The sequence below is a fragment of the Temnothorax longispinosus genome, chromosome 7 (assembly GCF_030848805.1).
Source record: "Temnothorax longispinosus isolate EJ_2023e chromosome 7, Tlon_JGU_v1, whole genome shotgun sequence".
Taxonomy (NCBI): Eukaryota; Metazoa; Arthropoda; class Insecta; order Hymenoptera; family Formicidae; genus Temnothorax; species Temnothorax longispinosus.
Genome location: NC_092364.1, coordinates 18035693 through 18044190, shown reverse-complemented (window position 1 = coordinate 18044190; position 8498 = coordinate 18035693).

Genomic DNA, 8498 nt, shown 5'->3' with positions numbered 1-8498 from the left:
CCATGGGTTGCCGCGCAATGAACGTCTTGGAAAAATTAATTCTCTATTTTGACGTTGATGCATCTTTCCTTTGGCCTTCTCTTTGCGCGACGGCAAAATATAACGCCAAGTAGGACGAATCTTGGCAAATTGAAAATGTAACTGCGCCATATATAGATAAGAAATATCGAACTGTTGTTTTTGCGGTAATCAATAAGAAACGAAATGACGATTCTCATTAATTTTGTCTGTGAAAATTTTGCACAATTATACCTTGGATAAATAGGACTCGAACTAAAATACTAAACAAATCCACTGTTTATATTTAATTGTATCCTAAAAAAATTAGGTTCTCGAGATTTTTTATTTCAAATCTATTAGTATGTTGATATTTCTTTGAATGAAATATAGCTTTAAAAAATCTATTATCGAAATTAATATCTGGGAATTTTGATCAATGACGATTTTATAAATTCGATGATGATTTAGTTTCGAATTTTTATTCAACTTCTTATATAATTTCTTTTCTACAATTACGATCGCGGTCGGGAGATTTCGATATCAGTTGAGGGGATGTTAAACTGACTAGAAAATTTCGAAGCGTTAATGGGATTCCGTGATACTAATATAATTACCATTATCGAAGCAAAAAGTCGACCGACGCGACGTTATACCTATAAAGATTAATTGGAATTATGATTACTTTCCCCGACTTTATTCCCTTCTCATCGATCTTCCCAATCGTGTAACAGGCCGCCGCCTCCTCGCCGAGAGGAAGATGTCCTTTCAGGTCGATTCATACGTGGGAGAACGCGCGTGGGTTTCCCAACCACGAGGCTTGTCATTCGGTATTACTTGGAACGAGCGATGAACCAGGACAACATCGCGGATATTAGTATCCGATACAGATCACCCCGGACGTGCAAATATTTTATCAGTCTATTCCAAAACTAACCTATTTGAAAGATGTATCAGCACAAGTCTAAATTTGTCGTATCATTTGTCTCATCATCGAGATACGATTTTAACGTCAAATAATTAATTTTATTGTGATTTGCAGCAGTTTGTTAATAATTGAGTTGAATATGTAGGAGTCACACTAAAATTTTGCTCTTCACGGATTATAATATAAATAGTATTTGTTACTTTATCGAATCTATATAAGATGTGACATTTTCACTACAATTATAAAAAAATAATTAGCCAAGATCCACGAGTGAAATATTTGCATTATTCCTTGGGACATCTTCTATATCACACGATACGCATACGATGCATTTTAACGAGGATTATGTGTCGCGAAGCTGGCACAAAAAGTAAATAACGATCACGTCGCGTGACAGCGAAATAAAATTATAATCAAGCTCGCGCGTGGGGAGCGTAGGATGCACGATAGGTATAAATATGTGACAACATTTATATCCAGAACGCCGGCATATAAATATTGAGGCACGCACTTTCGCATATATAAATATTTAGCTAATTTAATTTTATAGAAAAAAAAGGTATAGTGATTGAGACGACTATGTCGGCTATGAATATGATATCTTTAGAAATATATATAAAATAATATAATATAATATATTAAATATTTTTTAGTATACGTAAGTCTAATTTTGTAAGCGTGCGAAGAGTATTTTCGTACGGAGAGACGAATGTCGCACGGGGTTAATGAGATGGTGTTAATCGATCGATCGAAGTGTGAATATAGTTCTGTTACAACGTAGATGCTACCTTGCTTAACTTATCTTTGTTATGCAACCTTTTTATAACTAAATGCGATAATCAAATTGACCCATAAAACAAAATTTAATCGCTCGCGTTCTATCTTCATTTCAACAATTTTAGGAGCACAAGCGGAAAAAGAGAAAAAAGAATCATTTCAAGATTAGTAATACTCAGGTGTATAATATGTCACTTAACATTTCATTAAATTTTATATATAATTTGATAATATATCACTCGTGGTGCGAAATCTCCAATGCTGTCTCATCACTCGCGTGCTCCATATACATTTATAGCACCGCTTAAATTTTGCATACATGGTGACGTTTTAACGACTTTCAGCGAAACGATATTTGCCTTACGATCCGTTGTAACGTGTATGTGGAGCATTTAGAGCTGGTGTGTGCTCATTCACATTAATAAATACGTGAAATCGGAAAAATTTTTAATGCAATGTTCAGTGCGATGATTTAATTATTATTTTTTTTGGCGATCTAGTCAGTCTCGTTTCGATCCACTCAAACTTTGCCGAGATGATTCTTACGCTGAATAATAACGCACTTTAATCATGATGCTTATCGACGCGAAATAGTGAAATAATTAATCCAGATTGTAAAATACGTTGTTGACGTATTCATTCTCGTACACGATACTCCAAATTGCATATGATAAATTGCATCAGAATTTTCTGAATAGCAACTCAAATTCCTTCAAGGACTCTTTGATAAGATAAGATAACAGGGATAAACGGAGTAAGCATGTAGTCAAAAACATGGACGATTCTTGCTGGAGTTGACCAGGACAAGATCGCGGTGCACAATGCGGTGTAACCGCAAAAACGCGATAACGTCTGTTATTCTATCGCGATATTCTATCGTGACCCCGTCGTAGAACGTCGCGGCATGCTTGACTTACCTAATTTTTTGCGTTTAGCTCAATATTGAAGCATAAAACACCACGTCTTAAAAGACATGCAATTGAAAGAATATAAAGACACGAATAAAGTATCTAAACCTATCGGAAATATTTAAAGGAAGTAAAAAAATACTTTTGGTCGCAATGAATGAGACGTTCCGTAATTTTGAAGCTCAACTTCGTAAAAAAAAAAAGAAAAGAAAAGATCAAAAACTTCGCAAAAATTTTATCTTACAAAATTTTTACCAAAAAAAGATTCTCTGTTGAAGCTCCTAAATATATTCAAGAAATTTGGAATTTAATCTATTAAAGTACGGCGAGATAAAAATCCGCTTGAGTTTGAGCGGACAAACAGATCTTGTCGCGTTTTGCAGGAGCTTATTTTTGCTTATTATTGCGGGAGATATGTTTCGAGTGTTCATTCCCTCGCTTTGTTCTAAGAAAATAATCGACGGAGCCTTTCTCTTATCTGACCGTTTTTATCCGTCTTCCTTGTCTCTCCGAGTACTGGCAAAAATATCGGAGAGTCTAATCAGGTGCGCAATTGCCCAGTGCGTGATTTCTGAATGAGTCACGGGCTCGCCCGGCGCATTGCCGGTCCTTAAAACGGCGCCGTCGTTTATCGCTTATTGATTATCGGAGTTCCCGTATCGGCTGCATGCACTCCGGATGAAATATCTATTATTACTTAACGCGCTTATCAGCTATCCGACGCGCGAGATTACGTGAGTAACTCAACCACACTGCGCCGCCGATCACCCCGATTTCCTCCCGTTATCGCATTCGACATGCTTACTATCTATCCTCGATCTATTTATCGCCCGCGATTTTACCGTTTTTCCGTATAATCTCTCGCGATCTCTCGCGGGTCGTTAAAGGATGGAACAATAATTTATAATTTTTTAATTTTATACAAGTATATCATATTTTTTATACCGATAGCGGAAACATCAAGCGCTATACCGATGTATTATTTGTAATAAGATACATACCTCTCGATTTTTTCTTTTATATAGCAAAGATGAAAATCCTAAGATGTTTATAAATATAAGGTTCATAAATAAATTTGTTCTGAACTGTATTTTAAGATATTTTTCCCCTTTATTTTATTATATCTCGAAGTAGAGAGAATTATTGAAGACCGATATAAATAACTCTGATATATCCAACAGCTTTCAGCATTATTTCGCCATCTGTTGGCGTGTTGTAAACTCTCGTTGAGAAACCAGTCGCACGCACAAATATAGCAGAACTCTCCAAGATTTTATAATAATTAAATCATACGCGCTCTGTTCAATGCTATTTCCGTACAATTTTATAACGACGTGCATTACATCACGATTAATTATACTTCTTCTTCAGGCAACGTTTCGTAACGAGCGTGACTTCATAACTATAATATAACTAAACAAACGCCATTCTCTTATTCTTCTTTTCCGCATTATCGTAATGTTTCGATAAGAGAGCAATCGTCAATAAATGTTTCCTTCTCTTTCTATACACATAAAACCGGAATTGAATTTACGTTCGCGTAATAAAGCGTGATATCGTTATTCTGCATTTTCAAAAAAAACATTCGGCATCTTCCGCAAAAAATCTTAGTTTAATTAGCTTCGACAGAACGCGTGATCTACGGACTTTACACATCGAACAATGTTCACTTCGCTGCCGGGTTTCCGTCAACGGTTTATCCAACCGGCAATTATACTTTTCCAACAGCGAAATTGCTTCTAAGAACCCGAGCCGCTCTTTCCTCGCGCTCTTGTCTCGGGAGGAACGCACGTGCACGACGAAACGTTTGATTCCTGAAGTCACGTCACTTCCTCGAATCATCATCGCGGTACACGTTACTCATTACCATTACTGGAAATTTGAAGACGTTTCTCGCCGGTGGATTCCCATTTTGCGTTCAGTGAGTGAAGCCAATGTATTTCAAAGGCAAAGACGATCGCTGAAGCGAGATTATGATAGAAACGCGCGAAGTATCGTTTCCGAAATCGATTCACGCTCGCGTGATATTTCAAAGAAAGAAAAAAATCAACGTTTCACAAGGATTATTCGAAAATGGAGGAAAGAATATATCATTATCTGTTAAAATGTTAGCAGAACGAAGATTGTTTTATAGACTCGTTTCATAAAAGTCAGGAAAAAGAGGACACACAATCTACAAATATTCCTTTATCGGATACGATATCTTGACACGTCGATTCCGTGCTCTTTATTCGCGACGTCCTTTCACAAGTTTTCGCGCGTTACGCGATTATTTCTCTATTCACCGGCTTTTCCCGAGTTCGGGAAGGAGGTGCCCTGGGCTCTATATACCTTTTGTATCGCGAGCGCAAATATGCCCGGGATGTATTACGCTACGGGGATTGGGAGGGTGAGCGAGGAGCGCTTTAGGTGAGCGCGGGGCACGCAATGAGGGCTATCCTAGTTTTACTGCATATTGAAGCCGTAACCCGCGCATTACCGGAGCCTTTTAGTGCAAGTTCTCCGGAGCGGGAAAGCGAAGCGGCGCGAGATGTATATTTCAACGCACGAGCGAGCACCCGTGCATTCTCGTAGTTTCCGCAGTTTCCTCCTTCTTCCCTTCCTCCACCTCTCCCCGACCGGTAATTCGTTTAATTATCGCGGTAATGCCCCGCGGTGTCAAAGTTTATACCACCCGACCGTTAGTAGTCGACGAGTCGACTTTACTCGCTCGATTCTCTCCGGCTGCCACTTGCCATTATCGCGCGATGTAGATGGAATGGAACGAGAATCCATTCCCCCGCGAGATTACGAAATCGTAATTAATCGATGTCACCGAGCGAGAGAGAGAGAGAGAGAGAGAGAGAGACCGCTTCAAATCTGCTGCGAAAGATTTTACGCGAGCATGAACGACGCGAGACTTTTTTTTCTGTTAAACTTTTATTGCTTTAGTGCGGTTTCTCTTCAATAGAGTGCTTCTTTGCCCAAGATTTGCGGGAATATTTTTATATATTAAGAAAAATTTTTTTTAAATAATTTAAGTTTATTAAAAATAAAATGTCAAAGAAGTAAAATAAAGAAGTTTTAGAACTTGATGTTTAGAAGTTGATGTTTGGACATGTATTTTAAGAATTTATAAAGATATGATTTTTTCGTTAGTGATTCGTTATATTCTGAAACGCTTATTTTCTTTCTCTAAAGATTTTGGAGGGAAAAGGAAACGATTTTTATCGTGAAATAGTTTATTTAGATTTATTTATAATTTTCGAAAGAATATCGACGAGTGAGCCGCTAAAGTAGAGAACTCGGGACCATGTATTTTACCGATAGTCGGAAATGATGGGCACCGACGAGATATATTCTTAAAAACCGCGATCTTGTTAAAGTTATATATATATATATATTACCCAGAGAACATTATGACATTTTGATAGATGTGTGAAGTCGCATTTATCTACAATATTATTGTATGGATATGTCGCAAAAATTTCGTGTAATTCTTTTTTTTCTTTGCAAAATCCTTAGAAAATCAACAAAAAACCGGGATATTGTGGAATGAATAAAAATTACCCAATCTTACTAATAATTTTGCAAAATCTTAGGTTCTGTCAGTGAAATCGTAAATTGAAATTTTTATTAATTTACATTTATAAATGTATTATAAATTATGTTTATAAATATAAATATAATTACATAAAATTATATTTATATTTATAGATTACATATATTTATATTTATATTATTAATTTGTATTCCACAATATATCCCGATTTTTTGTGGATTCTCTAGGAATTTTGCGAAAAACGAATCCCTGCGACAGATATAATATACAAATTCGTTATAAGACAATTTGTCACTTACCGATCCCGATGCGCAACGGGCGGAGTTATTCGGCCACGTAGCTGCGATGATACCTTGAACCTGTAACACAAAAACAAAAGAGTCGAATTAAAGAGGCGCTCAAAATGATCAACGTTTCAAAGAGATAACTCTTACGCGCATCTAAAATTCAAGTCTTTTAATTATATTATATAGTCGGACGTGTTACGGACCATTTACGGAAAACATTATTAGATATGGAGGGCGGCAGTGTGGTCTAGTGGTAGAGCGCCAGACTCGTAATCTGAGGAACCAGGTTCGAGTCCACTAGAGCCATGGAATGTTTTTCCGTAAGCTGCGCCCCTCCGTGCAAGATTGAGGCCCTTGTGCGGAGAAAACTGGGCTCCGTCTTTCGGAAAGAGACGTTAAGCCGTTGGTCTAAAGGGTTAAAGTGAGAGGAGAAGGATAGTATTGGTAGTAGATTGCGAACCCTACCTACGGGGATATGCAATAAATTACGAAAAAAAAAATTAGTCTTACTCTCTAATAAGAGTATAGGGTATCAATAAGGTATATTATAAAATTGGACTCGATCATTATTAGATATGGTCACGAGGGAAAGAGGAAGAGAAGAAGTTGCAGATCGTAGCAGTTGCAGCGCTATAAAAAATGCCTGCCAAATGTTAATGTTGCTTGGAATAAGAACTCACTCTATAAAACTCAGCACTTTGTTCTAAAAAATGCCTTTCGAAAACTTCTTCATATGTTTAACGATCGTCATATCCTTTTCTTGAACAGTTCTCAAACCAACAGAAAAGCACTGTTGGTTTGAGAACTGTTCAAGGTAAGGTTATGACAATCGTCAAACATATGAGGAAATTTTTGAAAGGCATTTTTTAGAACAAAGTGCTGAGTTTTATAGAGTGAGTTTTTATTCCAAGCAACATTAACATTTGGCAGGCATTTTTTATAGGCTGTTTAAGTAAAATTCTTGGTTGACCTTTTCTATATATTCTAATGCACTGTTTTCTGCCAGCAATTTTTGAGATTCCCCCTGAAGAAAATTTTGCAGGTCACTGCATATGTGCATGTATATAAGAATATTGTACGTATCTCATACTGGACACTCACTCTATAAAACTCAACACTTTGTTCTAAAAAAGGCCTTTCAAAAACTTCCTTATATGTTTGACGATCGTCATAACCTTGCCTTGAACAGTTCTCAATTTAGATAAATCAACTGAATCACGGATAGTGAAAGTTGTAGAAGAAGAGTTAATTGAAGTACACATGAAAACCATTGTTGAGGTGTGTTTATTTACGATCTGGGTAGCGATCATGCAACCCTTTCCTTTAGAACGGAAACGTGAAAAGTTTCATGTAACTATCTCTTTCTATTAGTGTTGAATAGAAAGAGATAAACTTTTCACTTTTCACGGTTCCGTCCTAGGGGAAAATATACATGATCGATCCCCTGTATTAATGGACGATTAAACATAAATATATATATCATGTGTTATATAATCACATGTTTAGCACATAATATATATCATGTGTTATATACCTTAACATCTCTTGTTTGACAGATGGAAAACGGTGGTGTAGTACAAATGCTCAAAAATCAGAAAACGAAAGATCTTCTTCGTGTGTATAAACTATTTTCGTATTTTCGAGAGTATCAGACGGATTGCGCACTGTGTGTGACTGTGTATCTGACTTTCTCAGAAAGCAGGGCCGCGCGTTAGTGCAAGAAGAGTGTGAATCAACCACAAATGCCGTTCTTTACGTCCAAAACTTGTTAGATCTAAAAGATCGCTTTGATCATTTTCTACATCATTCTTTTAATAATGACAAGATTTGTTAACAGATGATAGCAACGGATTTTAAATACTTCCTTAACTTGAATCCTAAAAGCCCGGAATATCTGTCGTTATTTATCGACGACAAATTGAAGAAAGGCGTTGAAGGAATTAGTATTTTGTGTATAATTGCATTGTTACATATCGTATGACTTTCGATACATGAATATATTTGGTTTTAGATGACAGAGCAGGAGATTGAAGAGATCCTAGATAAAACTATGGTTTTAC